This window comes from Oncorhynchus nerka, linkage group LG18, assembly GCF_034236695.1.
Source record: "Oncorhynchus nerka isolate Pitt River linkage group LG18, Oner_Uvic_2.0, whole genome shotgun sequence".
Lineage (NCBI taxonomy): Eukaryota > Metazoa > Chordata > Actinopteri > Salmoniformes > Salmonidae > Oncorhynchus > Oncorhynchus nerka.
The window spans coordinates 60,250,665-60,273,746 of record NC_088413.1 but is presented as its reverse complement, the minus strand read 5'-3'; the positions used below and the strand labels follow the sequence as shown (position 1 = coordinate 60,273,746).

The window sequence follows — 23,082 nt, the reverse complement described above, 5'->3', positions numbered from 1 at the left end:
TAAATTGTGAGTAGCAGCAGTGTAAAAACAAATAGTCCGGGTGGCCATTTGATTAATTGTTCAGCTGCCTTATGGCTTGGGGGTAAAAGCTGGAGCCTCTTGGACCTCGACTTGGTGCTCCGGTACCGCTTGCTGTGTGGTAGAAGAGAGAACAGTCTATGAATCGGGTGCATGGAGTCTTTGACATTTTTTGGGGCCTTCCTCTGACACCGCCAAGTATATAGGTCCTGGATGGCAGTAAGTTTGGCCCCAGTGATGTACTGGGCTGTATGCCTTACGGTCAGATGCTGAGCAGTTGTCAACCGGTGCAACCGGTGCTGTCGATGGTGCAGCTGTATAACTTTTTCAGGATCTGTGGACCCATGTCAAATCTTTTCAGTCTCCTGAGGGGGGAAAGGGATTGCCCTCTTCACAACTTTCTTGGTGTTTGACCATGATAGATTGTTGGTGATGTGGATACCAAAGAACTTGAAAATCTCGACCCGCTCCACTACAGCCCCGTCAATGTGAATGGGGGCGTGTTCGCCCCTCCTTTTCCTGTAGTCTACGATCATCTCCTTTGTCTTGCTCACGTTGAGGGAGAGGTTGTTGTCCTGGCACCACACTGCCAGGTCTCTGACCTCCTCCCTATAGACTGTCTCATCGTTGTTGGTGATCAGGCCTACCACCTTTGTGTCGTCAGCAAACTTAATGATGGTGTTGGAGTCATGCTTGGCCACATAGTCTTGGGTAAACTGGGACACAGGAGGGAAATAAGCACCCACCCCTAAGGGGCCCCCGTGTTGAGGATCAGCGAGGCAGATGTGTTGTCGCCTACCCTTACCACCCGGGGTTGTCCCATCAGGAAGTCCAGGATCCAGTTGCAGAGGGAGGTGTTTAGTCCCAGGGTCCTTAGCTCAGTGATGAGCTTTGTGGTAGGGCTGGGCGATAAATCAATATCAATAATTATTGAGGTAATTACTTCCCTCAATAACGATATAAAAACATTTAGATTAACTTTCGATAATGTCGATATAGACTAATTAGGTACAGCAGTCCATTTCACCTCTGTGACGCAGCAGGAACGTGCGGAGAAGTGACAATATGCACGTGGAGAGGTATATGCCCACTAAAAACCACTTAGCACCTCGAGTGATGGAGTAGCCACTATTAACCACGAAAAATGAGTGAGGTAGGTGAAAACATTGGCAGTGATAGCCATGGAGAAGGAGCAGCTTCCAACGAAGAAATTATTGATTAAAAGGGTTAAACTGTTTCAGTAATTTGGAAGTGGTTTGGCTTTTTGAAGTCAGACAAAGAGCAGAGCAATGTTCGGTGCAAATTGTGCCATAGACGGGTGGCTACGAAGTCTGGTAATACAACAAACCTTTTTCAACATCTGAAGCAAAATCACTCTTTGGAACATGCAGGAAGTTTGAGTTTGCCACACGGTATTGATAAACGCCTGTCAAGCACCAGCCAACCTAGGGATGTTGGCTCGAAGCAGTCAACACTGACAGCGTTTATGCCATACAAGCAAACATCGAAAAGACTAAGACATCACAGACGCTATTATGCATTGCATTGCTAAGGACATGCTACCAATTAGCACAGTCGAAATGTGAGGTTTCAAGAGGCTTATCAATTTAATTGACCCTGGCCGCAAACATGGAACAATGTTCCTTCAAGTATAATTTGGTGTAGTTCACATTATTATTATTTTTTTTAAAACCTTTATTTAACTAGGCAAGTCAGTTAAGAACAACTTCTTATTTAAAATGACAGCCTATCAGGGAACAGTGGGTTAACTGCCTTGTTCAGGGGTAGAACGACAGATTCTTACCTTGTCAGCTCGGGGATTCAATCTAGCAACCTTTCGGTTATTGGCCCAACGCTCTAATCACTGTTTGTTCAGGCATTCTTGAGTTTGAAGCATATATGCTCCTTTTAAACATTATTTGATTAATATCGTGATATTTATCGTTATCAAATAAACAAATATATAGATATTGTGATAATTTATTTGCCATATCGCCCAGCCCTTCCTTGTGGGCACTATGGTGTTGAACATTGAGCTGTAGTCAATAAAAAACATGTTCACATAGGTGTTCCTTTTGTCCAGGTGGGAAAGGGCAGAGTGGAGTGCGATTGAAATTCCATCAACTGTAGATCTGTTGGGGCGGTATGCGAATTGGAGTGAGTCTAGGGTTTCCGGGATGATGGTGTTGATGTCAGCCATGACCAGCCTTTCAAAGCACTTCATGGCTACCGACTTGAGTGCTACGGGGCAGTAGTCATTTAGGCAGGTTACCTTCGCTTTCTTGGGCACAGGGACTATGGCGGTCTGCCTGAAACATGTAGGTATTACATACTCGGTCAAGGAGAGGTTGAAAATGTCACTGAAGACACTTGCCAGTTGGTCCGCGCATGCTCTGAGTACATATCCTGGTAATCCGTTTGGCCTTGCGACCTTGTGAATGTTGACCTGTTTAAAGGTCTTGCTCACATTGGCTATGGAGAGCGTGATCACACAGTCGTCCGGAACAGCTGGTGCAGTGTTGCTCTGAGTACATGTCGGGGGCAGGTAGCCTAGTGATTAGAGTGTTGGACTAGTAACTGAAAGGTTGCAAGTTCAAATCCCCAAGCTGACAAGGTAAAAAAAGATGTCCTTCTGCCCCTGAACAAGGCAGTTAACCCACTGTTCCTAGGCTGTCATTGAAAATAAGAATTTGTTCTTAACTGACTTGCCTAGTTAAATAAAATAAAAATTGTCCTGGTAATCTGTTTGGCCTTGTGAATGTTGACCTGTTTAAAGGTCTTGCTCACATTGACTATGGAGAGAGATCACACAGTTGTCTGGAACAGCTGGTGCTCTCATGCATGCTTCAGTGTTACTTGCCTTGAAGTGAGCATAAAAGGAATTTAGCCCGTCTGGTAGGCTCGCGTCACTGGGCAGCTCACGGCTGTGTTTCCCTTTGTAGTCAGTAATAGTTTGCAAGCCCTGCCACATCCAACGAGCTTCAGAGTTGGTGTAGTAGGATTCAATCTTAATCCTGTTTTGAGGCCTTGTCTGTTTAATGGTTCGTCTGAGGGCATAGCGGTATTTTTTTACAAAGCCTCCTGATTAATGTCCTGCTCCTTGCAGCTCTAGCCTTTAGCTTTAGATGTTGCCTGTAATCAATGGCTTCTGGTTGGAATATGTACGTACGGTCACTGTGGGGAAGATGTTGTCGATCCACTTATTGATGAAGCCGTGGACTGAGGTGGAATACTCCCCAATGCCATTGGATGAATCCTGAAACATTTTCCAATCTGTGCTAGCAAAACAGTCTGGTAGCATAGCATTTGCGTCATCTGACCACATCCGTATTGAGTGAGTCACTGGTACTTCCTGCTTTAGTTTTTGCTTGTAAACAGGAATCATGAGGATATAATTATGGCCAGAAATGGAGGGTGAGAGAGAGCTTTGTAAGTGTCTCTGTGTGTGAAGTAAAGGTGGTCTGGAGTTTTTTTTCTCCTCTGGTTGCACGTGACATGCTGTTAGAAATGAGGTAAAACGGATTAAAGTTTGCCTGCATTAAAGTCCCTGGCCACTAGGAGCTCCACTTCTGGATTAACATTTTCTTGTTTGCTTATGGTCTTATACAGCTTGATGAGTGAGGTCTTAGTGCCAGCGTCGGTTTGTGGTGGTAAATAGATGGCTACGAAAAATATAGATGAAAACTCTCTTGGTAGATAGTGTGGTCTACAACTTATCATGAGGTACCTCGAGATTACCTTAATATTAGACATTGAGCACCAGCTGTTATTGACAAATAGACACACTCCCCACCCCTCGTCTTACCAGACGTAGTTGTTCTGTCCTGCCGATGCACAGAAAACCCAGCTAACTATATTATATGTGTCGTAGTTCAGCCACAACTTGGTGAAACATACAATATTACAGTTTTTAATGTCCAGTTGGTTTGTATAGTCTCGATCGGAGCTTATCCAGTTTATTTTCCAGTGATTGCTCGTTGACTAATAGAATGGATGGTAGAGGCTGGTAACCCACTCGCCGACAAATTCTCACAAGGCACCCTGATCTCTGCCCCCTGTATTTCCTTATTTTCTTCATGCGAATGACGGGGATTTGGGCCTTGTCTGGGAGCAACATTATATCATTTGCGTCTGACTCATTAAAGAAAACTCTTTGTCCAGTTTGAGGTGAGTAATCACTGTTCTAATGTCCAGAAGTTCTTTTCGGTCATAAGAGATGGAAGCATCAACATTATATACAAAATAAGTTACAAGCAATGCGAAGAAATTGGTTAGGAGCCCATAAAATGATAGCCATTCCCATTGACCCATCCAATCCAGTGTGGAAAACATTACCTGAGGATTAACATCTCAGTCCTCAAACCTTCCACTCTATAGCCTTGCGTGTCAGGCTTCTTGGTGCAATGCAAATGTGAGATTATCTGGCAATGTGAGAGTACCTGTGATCTGAGCTTGGAGAAGGTGATTTGGAAAGGTGTCACCAGTTTATCATATTAAGCCCCAGTCTGTCACCTCAGACTGTGCAGTGTCAGTGTTCACAGAACAGGGAGAAAGTGATTTAGTCTGCAGCACATTCAGGGAGATTTGTGATGTGCCTCACTGTTACTGTGCAGAAATCTCACGTTGTTACAGTGCGTGGGGCTAAAGTGATTATAGCACATCCAGAATGAGTTGAGCTATCATTCATGTACCGTAGTAGTAGTAGTTGGGTTTTTAGCTCTGCTCAATGTCAAACTGCTTATCCAGGGATTTGACATTATTTAACGTGTCAAGATGCACTCTATTCCCCCTAGGATCTCCCAGGGGAGATGTTCCATCCAAAAGGCCTGATTTAGAGAGGGGCACAGTCAGGTCAAAGCCAATTATGTCAAGGACAAAGCGTCCTCTAAAGCTGTGCTATTCATAGAAAGTGATAACAGTCATGATGGTACTGGTAGATAGTGATGATTCATGACTTGTCTAGTAGAGTGCTGTAATTAGGGATGACCTTATACTGTACATCTGCAAGTTAAATCAGCCAGTGTAAATGTACTCGTCCTAAGCTGACTCTCAGCCTCCCAGCTGTAGAGTAGAGGCACCTATATCTCACAGCCAGGCTCACATCAATTGAGATCCATTCATGAATGATGGATGGTGGTTAGGCTAGCAGCGGGCTGCCCTACCTGCTCCCTCCCTCCCTCCCCTCCCTTACCTCCTCTGTGTTGGCCAGGTGAGACGGGAGGTGAGTGTGTGGGCCTTGCCTAGCGTGTGTATGATACATAATTCTGCCCTGAGACAGGAGTGAGAGATGAGGTAGACGGAGAGGAGAGATGGGGGGAGTGTGTGCCCAGACGTGGGGGCCAGACAGAGCCCGGGCCAGCCTGGGCTGTGAGAGGAGAGATGGGGGGAGTGTGTGCCCAGACGTGGGGGCCAGACAGAGCCCGGGCCAGCCTGGGCTGTGAGAGGAGAGGAGAGTGAACCGATCTGATTAACGAGGGCCTCTTGCCGTGCTGCTGGCACTCAGACAGACCTGACGGCACAATATGAGAGACAAATCAATAGTGGCCTCGTATGGCCCAAATCACAACTCCCCCTCCTCAGAGAGAGTGATTGCTTGTGCAGTGGTGTCTGTCCACTGTGTTCATATGCCATGCAGGTTATTCATGTCGATTAAATTCATAAAAGGGGAAAACAATGTTTTAAATTGGTCCTGACATGCATGTTTGTATGATATGATTCTGATTTCTGGTAGTGGTTTCCACCATAGTGCAGTGGTTTACAGTGTAGTACAGTGGTTCTCACCATAGTGCAGTGGTTTACAATGTAGTACAGTGGTTTCCACCATAGTGCAGTGGTTTCCACCATAGTGCAGTGGTTTCCACCATAGTGCAGTGGTTTCCACCATAGTGCGGTGGTTTCCACCATAGTGCAGTGCATACACCATAGTGCAGTGCATACACCATAGTGCAGTGCATACACCATAGTGCAGTGGTTTCCACCATAGTGCAGTGCATACACCATAGTGCAGTGGTTTACAGTGTAGTACAGTGGTTTCCACCATAGTGCAGTGCATACACCATAGCGCAGTGCATACACCATAGTGCAGTGGTTTCCACCATAGTGCAGTGCATACACCATAGTGCAGTGGTTTACAGTGTAGTACAGTGGTTTCCACCATAGTGCAGTGCATACACCATAGTGCAGTGCATACACCATAGTGCAGTGCATACACAATAGTGCAGTGCATACACCATAGTGCAGTGGTTTCCACCATAGTGCAGTGCATACACCATAGTGCAGTGGTTTAGACCATAGTGCAGTGCATACACCATAGTGCAGTGCATACACCATAGAGCAGTGCATACACCATAGTGCAGTGGTTTAGACCATAGTGCAGTGCATACACCATAGTGCAGTGCATACACCATAGTGCAGTGCATACACCATAGTGCAGTGGTTTAGACCATAGTGCAGTGGTTTCCACCATAGTGCAGGGATTTCCACCATAGTGCGGTGGTTTCCACCATAGTGCAGTGGTATTATAAGTTGCAGCAGCATCTACCTCAGCATTCACTATTCTATCAGATGTGTTCTACTTTGTATGCTGTAGTTGAATTGCCATCATACATTTCCAAAACTAATAGACAGTTAGTGTCCTCAAGGCTGGAATATGTCATGAACTTTAAAATTAAAATAAAAATGCCTTAGTAGTAGTAGTGCTATAACGGGCATGGATGGAGAATTTCCTCACCGGCAACATCTGAAGTGTGCATAGAGGACTTGAAATAATGTCTGAAGTAGTGTGTTTTTTAAGAGCTCAGGGCCTTTCACATCGGACTTCAGACACACAGTGACACAGGGCTGAATGCTGCTACTACACCACTCTGCTCTGGAGTGCTACAGCTGCGGTCCTCTCCTCTCCTCCCTTTGCAGAATCCCTTCCTTCAGATGAAATATTGTAGAAGCACAATCTCTCAGTTAGCAGCAACATCAGCACATTCTGCCTGTCTGCTACATTGGGAAAAGAACATTAGAAATGTCAGTATTTACGCTGCCAGTGAGTGCTGTAAATGCAATCACAAGGTTTTCAGAACAAGGGCATTTTCTAATATTTATTTTCAGATAGTGGGCTCCCTCTGTAAGCAGTATACTGTAGGTAAATAACACAGTCTGTGAACACTGAGCAGTGATATGGTTACGGCTGCTGCAATATTACTGTAGTAAAACATGTAAATGTTTACAGCTTTAATAAATCACATCCATTTAACATTGATGTTATTTATTTCTTGCGGGATTCCCATTTATTAATGTGTATGGAACTACAACATAGTGTAAAACAGGCGTGAATAATCGTCCTGTTAATTATTCATTAACTGCTTAGTGATTCTCCAACAGAGACATTCATTAACCACATGCTGAAGGGTGTTTATATGCTCTTATACTAATGTTAATTATATTGTATAACATTCATACAATGAAAATGCTGGTTGGAAACATTGGTCAGAAACAACCAGAAAGTGAATAAAAAGATATTGATATACAGATATACCAAATATACTATATAATGGCAGTTTCCAGTGTATAGCTGTAATAACTACTGTATATTGATGACCAGAATGTGGTGAAAAGACAATTAACTGTTATCAGTATTTACACTGTCTCTTACATGGTCTATGACTTAAACCAAATCCTCCATATCTAATAAGCCCTTACAGAAAAACCACATGATTTCACCTGTGGAAAATCACGATTTCACCTGAAATTTCACATGAATACATGTTTTCGGGAACATGTTTTCACGTGTAGTTTCATGTTATTTCATGTTGCTTCACATGCTATCACATAAGATCACATGACAGCATGTGTTTTTGGAACACTTCACATGTGATTAAATGTGAAATTAATTCATTTTTTCCATAAGGGAGGCATCATCAGATGATATCTTCAGCAAAGTGCATGCCAAGTGCCTCTTGTCTCATGAGGTAGGCCTAATCTAACCCAAAGCAATGAACAGCTGCTGTTCTCTTTCATGATGCTCCTCAGCATACATTTAGCTAGATCACTATGAACTCTCCAATCAATGACTTCAGCCTCATTTATACTGGTGACTTCAGAAAGTAGACCCCTTTCCCTTTTCCACATTTTGTTACGTTACAGCCTTATTGTGTTAAATGGATTAAATAAAACATGTTCCTCATCAATCTACACACAATACTCCATAATGACAAAGTGAATAGATGTTTTTAGAAATGTTTGCAAATATATTGAAAATGGAAATATCTCATTCACACCCCTGTCAATACTTTGTAGAAGCACCTTTGGCAGCATTAACAGCTGTGAGTCTTTCTGTTTGTCTCTCAAGCAACTTCAGTGTAGATGTGGTCTTGTGTTTTAGGTTATTGTCCTACTGATAGTCAAATTCATCTCCCGGTGTCTAGTGAAAGGGTTGAAAGTTTAAACCAGGTTTTCCTCTAGGATTTTTCCTGTGCTTAGCTCCATTCTGTTTATTTTTTTTTATCCTGAAAAACTCCCCAGCTCTTAACGATTACAAGCATACCTATAACATGATGCAGCCAGTGGCGATTGTAGTATGTAAAACTTGGTGAGGCAAACTCAACCAATTTTTTTTAGATGCATGCCAGCAAAGCCACTACACGACACAACACTAAACAATACATGAATTGCACCATAACGATGACAAACGGTGCCGAAAAAATGTTGGGCCAACATAAAGCTCTCCCGACAGCTGCACTTTCCTCTCAGCACCACTAATACACCTGATAGATGTTAGTTCAGATAAATTCTTAACTTAACTTTTCTTTAAGTCAACGTACACAGAGAGAGAGAGGGAGGGAGAGAGAGATGTGGTTAGCCTACCATTTGTATTTTATTAGGCCTATGTGGTCTTAAAAGGAAGGAAAATACAATCACGGGGATCCACTTTTATAGACAATGTACCGAAGCACAGACAGCACATTGTGCAAACAAAACAACCCTCGCAATATCAACTGGAATTACATGGGTCTATTAGCCTAATAAACATTTTTTAAATTTTTTTTATTTTAATTGGAAGAGATTGTAACTGGCAAACATGGTTACAGACCGCAAAACACCAGTCTCAACGTCAACAGTGAAGAGGCGACTCCGGGATGCTCCAGTTCCAGTTCCTCTATCCAGTGTGTGTTCTTTTGCCCATCTTAATCTTTTATTTTTATTGGCCAATCTGAGATATGGCTTTTTCTTTGCAACTCTGCCTAGAAGGCCAGCATCCCGGAGTCGCCTCTTCACTGTTGATGTTGAGACTGGTGTTTTGCAGGTACTATTTAATGAAGCTGCCATTTGAGGACTTGTGAGGCGTATGTTTCTCAAACCAGACACTTTAATGTACTTGTCCTCTTGCTCAGTTGTGCACCGGGCCTCCCACACCTCTTTCTATTCTGGTTAGAGACAGTTTGCGCTGTTATGTGAAGGGAGTAGTACACAGCGCTGTACAAGATCTTCAGTTTCTTGGCAATTTCTCACATGGAATAGCCTTCATTTCTGACTGATGATTTTCAGAAGAAAGGTCTTTGTTTCTGGCCATTTTGAGCCTGTAATCGAATCCACAAAAGCTGATGCTCCAGATACTCAACTAGTCTAAAGAAGACCAGTTTTATTGCTTCTTTAATCTGAACAACAGTTTTCAGCTGTGCTAACATAATTGCAAAAGGGTTTTCTAATGATCAATTATGATGATGATCAATTAAAAGTATACATTTGGATTAGCTAACACAACGTGCCATTGGAACACAGGAGTGATGGTTGCTGATAATGGGCCTCTGTACACCTATGTAGGTATTCCATTAAATATCAGCCGTTTCCAGCTACAATAGTCATTTACAATATTAACAATGTCTACACTGTATTTCCGATCAATTTGATGTTACGTTAATGGACAAAAAAATGTGCTTTTCTTTCAATAACAAGGACATTTCTAAGTGACCCCAAACTTTTTAACGGTAGTGTATATAAGCAATATAACAATTCAGATGTAGAAACTATTGCATAAGCGAACGATGAGTGGATAAGTGGCAAGCCGTAATTTCCATGTAGACATTGAGCAAGCTAAGACGGACCTAGTCGATATGCCTTTTTTTTAGCACTTTTGAAATGGACAGCAACATAATTCAGAACATGGGCTGTTCTTACAGTATTCTCCCATTACACCAAATCAGAACCGTAGGATAAATAATGGGAGCATATAAGCAGACAATGAAAGCTCTTACAATATTCAACTATGGCATTTCTCTAAAACAGGCTATAGGCTACATGTGTACCACCAAGTCAGAACAGTTGGCTAAGTTCCGAGGGGAAGAAGGACCAAATTCTTAGAGCGAGACACATGGGCTACTAACAGCTAACTACACAACATACACTTAGTATTACTTTCTTAGCTATACATATCCTGGCATATTACATCATTTATGCAGCAGCATACAATGCATATTTTTGGACTCTTGTGGGCCTTCTTGTGGGCAAACTTTATATTCAAACTTTGTCATTAAAGTCTGGCATTCTCTGGATAAAGTCATGCTGGAATGACTGCATGGCCAATGTATTCAACTTTTTCTGGCCCATGGTGTTGCGTGTGAATGTTTATCCTTTTAAGCTAGGAAAAGAGACTCTTTCTGACAGATGTTTTAAATCCTTAAACGCAAACCTGGATAGCAGGCAAGGGAAGCAAAACTGTGATTACTTTGCAATGCTTGCAGTTAGCCAGACAATGCACTGATTCCTTCCAAACCACTCATTGTTGAATTAGCGATTTCCGACATTCTGTATAACGTTTATGTCAAATGGCCAATGAGCACCGATACATTTGATCTATAATTTCTCTTCATATGACAAGGATTGGAAAGGATTTGCCTGTAGATTGTCAACTTGATTCATGAAGATACTGCTTGTCTAGCTAGCTAGCTAAGATTTTGTAAGTACAGTATGATGTTGATCAGTCCAATCAAAGCTATGGTAGATACACTGCTCAAAAAAAATAAAGGGAACACTTAAACAACAAAATGTAACTCCAAGTCAATCACACTTCTGTGAAATCAAACTGTCCACTTAGGAAGCAACACTGATTGACAATACATTTCACATGCTGTTGTGCAAATGGAATAGACAACAGGTGGAAATTATAGGCAATTAGCAAGACACCCCCAATAAAGGAGTGGTTCTGCAGGTTGTGACCACAGACCACTTCTCAGTTCCTATGCTTCCTGGCTGATGTTTTGGTCACTTTTGAACGCTGGCGGTGCTTTCACTCTAGTGGTAGCATAAGACGGAGTCTACAACTCACACAAGTGGCTCAGGTAGTGCAGCTCATCCAGGATGGCACATCAATGCGAGCTGTGGCAAGAAGGTTTGCTGTGTCTTTCAGCGTAGTGTCCAGAGCATGGAGGCACTACCAGGAGACAGGCCAGTACATCAGGAGACGTGGAGGAGGCCGTAGGAGGGCAACAACCCAGCAGCAGGACCGCTACCTCCGCCTTTGTGCAAGGAGGAGCAGGAGGAGCACTGCCAGAGCCCTGCAAAATGACCTCCAGCAGGCCACAAATGTGCATGTGTCTGCTCAAACGGTCAGAAACAGATTCCATGAGGGTGGTATGAGGGCCCGACGTCCACAGGTGGGGGTTGTGCTTACAGCCCAACACCGTGCAGGACGTTTAGGCATTTGCCAGAGAACACCAAGATTGGCAAATTCGCCACTGGCGCCCTGTGCTCTTCACAGATGAAAGCAGGTTCACACTGAGCACATGTGACAGACGTGACAGTCTGGAGACGCCGTGGAGAACGTTCTGCTGCCTGCAACATCCTCCAGCATGACCGGTTTGGGTCAGTGGGTGTGGGGTGTGCGGTGGGTGTGGGTGTGCGGTGGGTCAGTCATGGTGTGGGGTGGCATTTCTTTGGGGGGCCGCACAGCACTCCATGTGCTCGCCAGAGGTAGCCTGACTGCCATTAGGTACCGAGATGAGATCCTCAGACCCCTTGTGAGACCATATGCTGGTGCGGTTGGCCCTGGGTTCCTCCTAATGCAAGACAATGCTAGACCTCATGTGGCTGGAGTGTGTCAGCAGTTCCTGCAAGAGGAAGGCATTGATGCTATGGACTGGCCCGCCCGTTCCCCAGACCTGAATCCAATTGAGCACATCTGGGACATCATGTCTCGCTCCATGCACCACAGACTGTCCAGGAGTTGGCGCATGCTTGAGTCCAGGTCTGGGAGGAGATCCCTCAGGAGACCATCCGCCACCTCATCAGGAGCATGCCCAGGCGTTGTAGGGAGGTCATACAGGCACGTGGAGGCCACACACACTACTTAGCCTAATTTTGACTTGTTTTAAGGACATTTCATCAAAGTTGGATCAGCCTATAGTGTGGTTTTCCACTTTAATTTTGAGTGTGACTCCAAATCCAGACCTCCATGGGTTGATACATTTGATTTCCATTGATCATTTTTGTGTGATTTTGTTGTCAGCACATTAAACTATGTAAAGAAAAAAGTATTTAATAAGAATATTTCATTCATTCAGATCTAGGATGTGTTATTTTAGTGTTCCCTTTATTTTTTTGAGCAGTGTATAACGTGATTTGACATCATTTTTTAGCCAATGACCTTGAGCCTTCTTGAATGGGCACTTCTAATGTAAATCTATGGCAGCACCGAAGGGGGCTTGAACTGCCTAGTTCTCCCTGTAGATTCTGCGGTGACGTAGTGTCTCCATGAGAAACCGAACACTTAGTCAATCACGGCACAAAGAAGATTACCAATCCCTATGCTCTGTGTGTTCACTGGCTTCCCCTCCACCACGGAAAGCACTAAGCTACATAGGCTAAAACACCTCCATTTTGGAGCTGCTTTACTCAATAAAAAATCCATGTTTGTATGCGACTTTATTAACTCAATGATTATATATTTATTTACATTGGTTGCAAACTGATATGTGACACAACTTAATGCCAGGATAACATGCAGAGTGGTACTCAGTAATGTGTTGTATTGAATTTTCCCCAAACTTAACACTTTCTATTCAGGACAAATTCTATATTGCTTTGCCACATTTTTAGCAGTATTACTTTAGTGCATGTTTTGGAATATTTGTATTCTGTACAGGCTTCCTTCTTTTCACTCTGTCAATTAGGTTAGTATTGTAGAGTAACTACAATGTTGTTGATCCATCCTCAGTATTCTCCTATCACAGCCATTCAACTCTGTAACTGTTTTAAAGTCACCATTGGCTCATGGTGAAATCCTTGAGCAGTTTCTTTCCTGTCCGGAAACTGAGTTAGGAAGGACGCCTGTATCTTTGGAGTGACTGGGGTTCTTGACATACCATCCAAAGTGTAATTAATAACTTCACCATGCTCAAATGGATATTCCATGTCAGTTTTCATTTTTTTTTACCCATCTACCAATAGGTGCCCTTCTTTCTGAGGCATTGGTAAGCCTCCCGGGTCTTTGTGGTTGAATCTGTGTTTGAAATTCACTTCTCGACTGACAGAACATACAGATAATTATAATTGTATAACACTATTTATAACACTATTATTGCGCACAGATTGAGTCCATGCGTGTGTAGGCCACTGACCAAAAATCTAAATTCAATACATTTTAAATTCAGGCTGTAACAACAAAATATGGAAAAAGTCAAGAGGTGTGAATGGTTTCTGTAAATAGCGTGAATAGCCTAAAGGATGTTTGGCAGACTTAAAGGGATCCTCAGTGGATAATTTGTGTTCGTTCATTACCTTAGCAGGAGACTGCAAATCAACAGCCCGAAACAGTGAACCCAAATAGAGAAATGTATTAGTCATCAATATTAACTCCTCAAAGCAGGAGTTAATATTGCATTGTCTTTTTCTTTAGCATTTGTGTCAACCTATTCTCCGGTTCTGCGTGGTGTGTCAAGGCTTCATTAAGACGTAAAATACTAGAAATCTCACCCCACCATTTTTCCTTGATATTTTTAAGGTACCTATTTTGCTGCTGGAAAATATGAATTGTGAAGCCTGAATCTTAAACCAGCAGCACATTCAATGTAATGCTCTGCAATTATGTCAAATTATTCTGCAATGATGTAAATGATGACTTTTTTCTACCCACCCAGTGTCTGGGTAGATGAATCCCCTGTTTCCAGAACACACTCTTAGAAAAAAGGGTTCCAAAAGTGTTCTGTAGCTGTCCCCATAGAAGATCTATTTTTGGTTCCAGGTGGAACCGTTTTTGGTTCCATATAGAATAACTATTTTAGGTTCTATGTAGGACCATCTGTGGAAAGAGTTCTACCTGGAACCAAAAGGGGTTCTTCAAAGGGTTCTCCTATGGGGACTTCCGAAGAAGCCTTTTAGGTTCTAGATTTTTTTCTAAGAGTGTGGAGTCACAGTGAATAATATGGTTGATGGGTTCCTGCTCCTGAGGGTAGTTTTTTTTTGTCTACCTCCTCTCACTCTGAAAACCTCCATTTTGTCTTGACAGGATGATGAAGTGGTGCTCCAGTGTGTCGCCTGCATCCACAAGGAGAATCGCAAGTTCTGCCTGACTGCAGAGGGGCTCGGCAATCGACTGTGCTACCTGGAACCCACATCAGAGGCAAAGGTAGGCACACAGAGGAGTAGGGTTGTCACGTTATTCGTTGTTTGTTTGTCTCAAACTAAAATCTTATGCAAGAAAACATGAGACAGAATTTCGCCGTGGCTCTAACGCTAAGATATAATAAAGTATTTCCTACCGGAACTAACATCTTGAATGTAGAATTATCACCCTTATCTTTTCAGTGCCTGATTCTCCTACTGTTCAGTGTAGATTATAATGTTGTGAGAAAGGGTGTATTTGAGTCAGAGATAAGGTCTTCCAAGGTGTTCTCCATAGAGCCCAGTGAGTGAGATGAGAGAATGCCAGGACATGTTCACTGAGTTCAGAAGTCCATATACATGTAACTAGGGTCTTTACATAACCAGGGTCTTTAAGTAACCTGAATGTACAGTTTTTATTTTATTTTTTTAACCCCCTTTTTCTCCCCAATTTCATGGTATCCAATTGTTAGTAGCTACTATGTTGTCTCATCACTACAACTCCCGTACGGGCTCGGGAGAGACGAAGGTCGAAAGTCATGCGTCCTCCGGTACACAACCAGCCACACTGCTTCTTAACACAGCGCCCTCCCTAACCCGGAAGCCAGCCGCACCAATGTGTCGGAGGAAACACGGTGTCTCTGGTGCGCGATGAGACAAGGATATCCCTACCCGGCCAAACCCTCCCTAACCCGGAAGCCAGCCGCACCAATGTGTGGAGGAAACACGGTGTCGCTGGTGCGCGATGAGACAAGGATATCCCTACCCGGCCAAACCCTCCCTAACCCGGAAGCCAGCCGCACCAATGTGTCGGAGGAAACACGGTGTCTCTGGTGCGCAATGAGACAAGGATATCCCTACCCGGCCAAACCCTCCCTAACCCGGAAGCCAGCCGCACCAATGTGTGGAGGAAACACGGTGTCTCTGGTGCGCGATGAGACAAGGATATCCCTACCGGCCAAACCCTCCCTAACCCGGACGACACTAGGCCAATTGTGCGTCGCCCCACGGACCTCCCGGTCGCGGCCGGTTACGACAGAGCCTGGGCGCGAACCCAGAGTCTCTGGAGGCACAGCTGGCGCTGCAGTGCAGCACCCTTAACCACTGCGCCACCCGGGGGGCCCTGAATGTACACCTAAGCAGGGTCTACACGCGTAATCAGGGTCTACACATGTAATCAAGGTCTACACACGTAACCAGGGTCTTCAAATAACCAGGGTCTACAAAATGCTGAATGTCTCCAAAATTGTTATAAATTCACTGGGTTAAATGACGTGTCTCTCCCTTGCCCACTGCTTGCATGTACTGTGAGAGAGACACCCACGAGTGAGTGATTGCATGGAGTTTATTCAGTACACTTTTATAAAAGAAGAGATTAGTCATAAATGTAACGGAAACAGATTATTTACTGTACCCGCTTATACCCAAAACAAGGTAAATAACATGCATTCACACACTCCTATTGGATATGCATTCACCTGCCTATGACATCTTGATTTACTCAGTTTATCGAGAGATTTACCATTCAAATGAAAGATTATTACCAATATGTTGTTATGTAGTTAAATTGGTAAAAACAAAGTCAAATGAATTGTATGATTTTATGCATACATGGCTGTCTCTGAGAAATGTTGTCATCAAAATGTTCAAATGTAATAATATTGAATATTGGCCATCCTGGACCCCAAAAATTACTATCAGCATTGGACCTAAAGATAAATCAGATCCTGCTCTCTAGTAACCAGGGACACGCTGAGAGCCTCACAGAGGCAGCTTACTATACCACATGATCAGAAACAGGAACCAATCACAGTCGCCTGATTATACATGATGCAACAATTATAATGTATATAATGTGATTGTACGTCTCAGCAGGCCTCCAGTTTTATGATAATGCTCAATTTGGAAAAATTAGACCATGCGGTTTTTCTTGATTAGTTCATAAACAAACTGTGGTTGTTTGCTATAATTGCTCAATGTTGTAATACAGCCTGGTGCTTTGTCAGTGCTAATGCATTTGTGGTTTGTGCAACTACGTGCAAAATCACTGCAAGTTTTATAAGGATGGATTGAGCAAGGCTTAATTGTTTTAAAAACCAAATCAGCATTTGTCACATCAAAGGGTGTAGTTCTCTCCTGAATGACTTACAACGTGACAATTCTTACTATTTCAAAGCCGATTAGTTTCATTTGTCACGTTTTGCCTGCTTGTAGTTTTGGAATATACTTGGGGAAGAAGCACCATTGCTGTTCTATAGAACTAGTTCTATGAAAGCATAGCAATATTGCACTTTAAAACATTGCAGCTGTCCAAGTGACAATATTACACAGTAAAGCCAGTCGCCCTCATCAGCGCTTCCGAATTCCATTCCCTCTGTCACTGTAACCTGGCATGATTAGATTATTCAGCATTGATTGTTCTTTTAATCATAATCTATTTAAGGTAGACTTAGCTAAATGACGTTGCCACAAGCAGCACCGGAGATATTGAGACAAGCGAGATGCAACACTTCACTCTCACTCTATGTACAGCGTGGTAGCCATGGGACCAAAACAGTGGAGAAGTTGGGCCTTGCGCTTCAACGCTCTTAGTTGTTGCGGAAATTGATCTACTATGCTGTTTATTTTCTGCCTCTATGTCATATCACTGAGTCTACCTTTAACATTGTCTCCGATTAATTTTAACGTGGCCGGGAAGCCAGTTACGTAGACGCTGAGATAGAGACACAGACACAGAGAACATAAGAGAGTGAGAGAGTGGGGAGTGATAGTGATTTATGTATGCACTGCTTAGCTACAGTTTTCCCCTTTCTTCACCCCCACCCCACAGCACTCACCTAGGGATGGAAGGAGAGGCAATGGGAGGGTCTGGATGCTTTCATCCCAGATGGGATGGTAATTACACTAGACAGGTGTAATGGATGCTCTTCCTGTCTGCCACTTTTTCTTTATTGCTTGGTGTTTGTATGAAATGCCGTCATCCCCCAGGGACAGGACCAGAGACGGGGAAGGGGAAAAAACGACTCAACTAACTACAGTACCACTACTCTTTAAAAAAGGGTTCCAAAAGGGTTCCTTTAACATCCTAAGAACCATTTTTGGATGGAACGGTTGTTTGATGATTCTTTGGAAGGCAGGCAGGATTATTTGGAAGGCAAGAAGGGTTCTACATAGAACCATATACTATTTTCCAGAATGCTCTATTGCAGGGAGAATTTGGGGAAATTGTTTGTTTTACTGTAATATCTGTGTTTTTGCATGTACATTGATCGGTTGATTCTTTTTAATCTACACAAAGATAAATAACATACCATTTCTTTATTTTGTATTTATTGAACCTTTATTTAACTAGGCAAGTCAGTTAAGAACAAATCCTTATTTACAATGACGGCCTAGGAAAAGTGGGTTTAACTAATCCAATCTGTTAGTAATTGCTTTTATTGCACCCTTTACTGAGATGGTTGTTCCAATTTAGATGATTGAGTTCGTCTCCCTATTCAATCTTCCCTACCTTGGCAGTCATTCTGAATTCAGTTTGAGGGTGATTAACAATTCCACTTGTTGGATATCCTAACTCTGGCTGGATTCCACTAGGAATTACACGTCACTTTGCAAGCCTGCATAATGTGACTTGCAGGCCTGATGTGGCCTGTAAACCAGGAGATTCATAACACCACAGTGTTAGGATGTACGGTGCATTCGGAAAGTATTCATAGCCGTTGACTTTTTACACATTTTGTTACATTACAGCCTTATTCTAAAACGGATCAAATATATATTTTTCTCATCTACACCCAAAACATTTCTGCAGCATTGAAGGTCCCCAAGAACACAGTGGCCTCCATCATTCTTAAATGGAAGAAGTTTGGAACCACCACGAAATAAACTATTTAATCCACTTTAGAATAAGGCTGTAGCGTAACAAAATGTGGGAAATGTCAAGGGGTCTGAATACTTTCCGAATGCACTGTAACTAGGCCCTCAAAGAAAGGCCGTATGATATACGTAATGGATTGTCAGAAATAATCAAATGTTAAAGGCTAATAAGGTTGGTAGAACCGTTCATAGAGGGTTTTTAGGCAGAACCCTTCATAGAGGTTTCTACTGTATGTATAATCATACAGAGGGGGTTCTTTGAAGAACCCTCTGCAAAGGGTTCTACCCAGCACCAAAAAGGGTTTGACTATGGGGACAAACCCAAGAATCTTGTATGGTTCTACTTAGCACCTTTTTTTCTACGAGTGTACAATCACAATCTAAGCAGAATGAGAGGATTGGTTTTGATGTTCCCTCCCTTGTGATCAGTCAGATCGACATGTGGATCGTAGGGACAGTGTAGGGACACAGTATACAAAATATATACAGTGCATTCGGACTTTTTTCATATTTTGTTACGTTACAGCCTTATTGTAAAATTGATCAAACTGTTTTTTCCCCTCATCAAATACCCCAAAAAGCTGTTTGCCTTACAATTGTACGTTGAATCAACATATATATATATATTTTTTTTACAGTGCATGGAGACATACACAAGGCAACAAGGATGTTGATTTACATGGTGCATGTTTAAATGTGACATCAGTCAGCCAATGAATTAAATTAGCAGTTGATGTTTATTCATGGTTAGCTGCTCCCCCGTCAGCTCTCTCGTGGTAGGATCACCAGAGAGCTGAAGCCCCCATCATAGAATCAACAATGTACAGCTATTGTAAAGTGAATGTTTAACTAATGAAATGGCCAATTAACTGTTAAATAAGATGAAGATGATGATATAGCCAACTACTTCTAGGTTTCTGAACTAATGCACAGTATGTACTCTGTCATTAGGGTGAACATGAAGGAGCTAAATTGAGAGGTCATCTCTTGGGGTAATCAAAGTGAAAGTGGTATGTAACCTTTTGGATCTCCTCCGCAGAGAAGATGGGATATGTGATCCATTGGTCTAGCTGCTCCCCTCCCACAGCATGAGCCATAAACCAAAGAGCAGTGTGTAGGCAAGCAGCCCTAAATATATCTTCATGATATGCCATCTCAGATTGAGGACACACAGACCTACGCCCCCAGCGCCTCAACACAGATTCCTCCGTGCTACCCTCTATTGTGTTTCCCCAACAGCATGCCAGGAAAGAGTGGAACGGGGGAGAAAATCAAATCTAGTCAAAGAATAGAACTGGCACAGAGTCCTCTCATAGGGTGCGGATCAAATGGACTTCGGGCTTTTACAGTGTCTGTGCTGCTGTGGCTGTAACCCCTGGTTGTTTGTGGATGGGTGCATGTGTGAGCATAGCGTATGTGTGTGTTTTGACTAAAAACAGTGATGACAATTCTCAAAATGCCCTTAGTAATGGCAGGTCATTAAGGTCATTATGTCTGAGTACGTTACTTTAAGCCACTTTGACATCATTTTGACATCTCCGAAGCTGATGCTTGAGGCTGTCCTAAGAGAGACACTGGGCTTCCGACGTTGGCATGTGTCACTACAAATCACATCATGTCTGTTTTACTGGTGTAACTCCACTGTCCTGCCACTGTTGGTCCAGCTCTCTGGATCTATACTCCACCATGATTTAAATGTGCATATTTAAAATGTCTCGAGAATGGATAGCTGCGTCGATACTGCTTTAGATTATTTCACATATTAACTTAGTTTTACCTGAGTGTAGAAAGCAGGTAGGCTCACAGCAGAGTAGAACTAGGTCGGCTGAAGTTCCAATTTAAAGTTAGATTTATCTGTAACTAGGTGAACCAGTTTAGCCAAGTTTTACATGTTGCTACTTAAAGGAGGATAGTGTGTGTGTTTGCTGTGCATCATTTATCTTGTAGTGTTGCAGGTCCCTAAGTATCTCCCTCTCTGCCTCATTCTGTCAGACTGCTGCCCTGTCCTGTATGAAGAAGGGATGAGCGCTCCACTCTCTCTGTTACTTTGTCTCTCGGTCTGTCTCTCTCGGTCTGTCTCTCTATGTTACTTTCTCTCTCGGTCTGTCTCTCTCAGTCTGTCTCTCTCGGTCTGTCTCTCTCGGTCTGTCTCTCTCAGTCTGTCGCTCTCGGTCTGTCTATCTCTCTCGGTCTGTCTATCTCTCTCAGTCTGTCTCTCTCAGTCTGTCTCTCTCGGTCTGTCTCTCTCAGTCTGTCTCTCTCAGTCTGTCTCTCTCGGTCTGTCTGTCTCTCTCTGTCTGTCTCTCTCGGTCTGTCTCTCTCGGTCTGTCTCTCTAGGTCTGTCTCTCTCTGTTACTTTGTTTCTCAGTCTGTCTCTCTCAGTCTGTCTCTCTTGGTCTGTCTGTCTCTCTCGGTCTGTCTATCTCTCTCGGTCTGTCTCTCTCGGTCTGTCTCTCTCCGTTACTTTGTCTCTCGGTCTGTCTCTCTCGGTCTGTCTCTCTCGGTCTGTCTCTCTCGGTCTGTCTCTCTCTGTTACTTTGTCTCTCGGTCTGTCTCTCTCGGTCTGTCTGTCTCGGTCTGTCTGTCTGTCTGTCTGTCTGTCTGTCTGTCTGTCTGTCTGTCTGTCTGTCTGTCTGTCTGTCTGTCTGTCTGTCTGTCTGTCTGTCTGTCTGTCTCTCTCTCTCTCACTCTCTCTCTCTCTCTCCTGTGGTCTCTTCATGCTCTCTTTCCATCCCCTAGATTGGCCAAGATCCACATACACCGATACTATAGACACTTGCTGTAATGATATAGAATTCTGAATTTGGCCCTCCAGTCAGTTGATATGCTTTCAAAGTTGCATCTTGTAGAGCAGGTGGACTGACTTACGCAGGCATTCAGAACTATTTTGGGAGACACAATATAGATAAATGACTGTAGGCTTTTCCTTATCAAATAAGATTGATTGAATGTTTTCAAAGACATCTGTGTTATTGCGTTTCTCTCACTCTGCAGTGCTGAGGGAATGTGGAACAGGCATCTAAAATGGTTTTCAAGTGTAATCAATCTCTGGCGTTTGTAATTGATGGTTGTTATGATTATTAGTCATGGGTGTAATGGACAAAAAATGCTTAGTAAAGAACAACACACTCAGTCACAATCTGTGACTAACCAATCTGAGGACCAGGCATCTGTAGTGACCAATCAAAAGCCTTTTCTGGGTTTTCATTTAATCTACATTTTATATTGAGACTTTTTAACATGGTTTGAAATCCTCACTTGTAACTGGCAATTGTCTGCTGCATACAACCCTAAACCCAATCTCCCATCCTCTGTCTCTTCCAGTATGTCCCTCCAGACCTGTGCATCTGTAACTTTGTGCTGGAGCATTCTCTCTCTGTGCGAGCCCTGCAGGAGATGCTGGCTAAGACGGGCCAGAACAGTGAGGGGGTGAGTACTGTCCTTCTACCGCAGCATCCATACACACACTCCACACGTCCATACACACTCCCACCCCAGGACAGACGGCAGAGAGAAGGTATCACCACATCACAGAGAGCCCTCTGGGAATCTACTGAACATCCCCGTTTCACATATTCCATTTAATTGATTACAGGATATCAGGGTCGGAGAAGACTAAAATGTTGTGAAATTGTTTCTTATAATGATGCAAGCACCACCTGTTTATGTTCATTAATGGGATTAATGAGAGGAATTGGCCTATTACAGTGGCCTGGGGACCTGGGTACTGGGAGGTTGAGCCTTCCATGAATAGTAATGTGAATGGAAGTCATCAGAAGGAGAGCGCTGCCCTCTTATTGCAGCTTTACTGAAGTGGTTCTGCCCTGTGCTGCTCGGTTGTCCATTTGATTAACAATGAGGCTGAAAGGACAAATTCTCAATGCTATAATTTTCACTATAGAGCAGAATTGCACTGTAACTACTTTTGGTGTACTGTAAAACACACACAGAGAACCAAACAAGTTCAAATGACAGAGCCACGGTGTAGAATATACAGCACACGCGTTACATACACACACCCGAGTCAATGGAGGCAATCTCATTGAATGGACCTTCATATAGCTTTTGCATAGCAGTTGAATCTGTGTGTATAGCTGGTCTATTGGTAGTCAAAGCAGGTCTCGACACCACCTCCCTATCTCCTCTGAACAGCCAGTTACACTGGGTATCATAAGTATACACCCCCCTGGATTTTCCCACATTTTGTTGCTTTACAAAGTGGGATTGAAATAGATTTAATTGTCATTGATCCACACAACATGGTTCTACACGTTTTTACAAATGAATACAAATGAAATGTAGTTGTTGCATAAGTATTCACCCCCTTTGTTTAGGCAACCCTAAATTAGTTCAGGAATAAAATATTGCTTAACAAATCAGATAATAATTTACATGGACTCACTGTGTGAAATAATATGGATTGACATGATTTTTTTAATGACTACCCCATTCCTCTGTCTCCCATACATACAACATCTGTGGAGTACTGAATTTCAAGCACCGATTTTTTTATTTAATCTTTATTTTGACAAAGAAGACATATTGAGACCTAGGTCTCTTTTCCAAATGTGCCTGTGATCTATGGCAAGATTCAACTACAAA

At 43.0% G+C, this 23,082-nt stretch overlaps 1 pseudogene; it reads left to right on the top strand.

Annotated features, from left to right (window-relative positions):
* Positions 1 to 23,082, top strand: part of LOC115146497 (ryanodine receptor 3-like) — a 128,409-nt pseudogene that overhangs the window by 3,229 nt on the left and 102,098 nt on the right.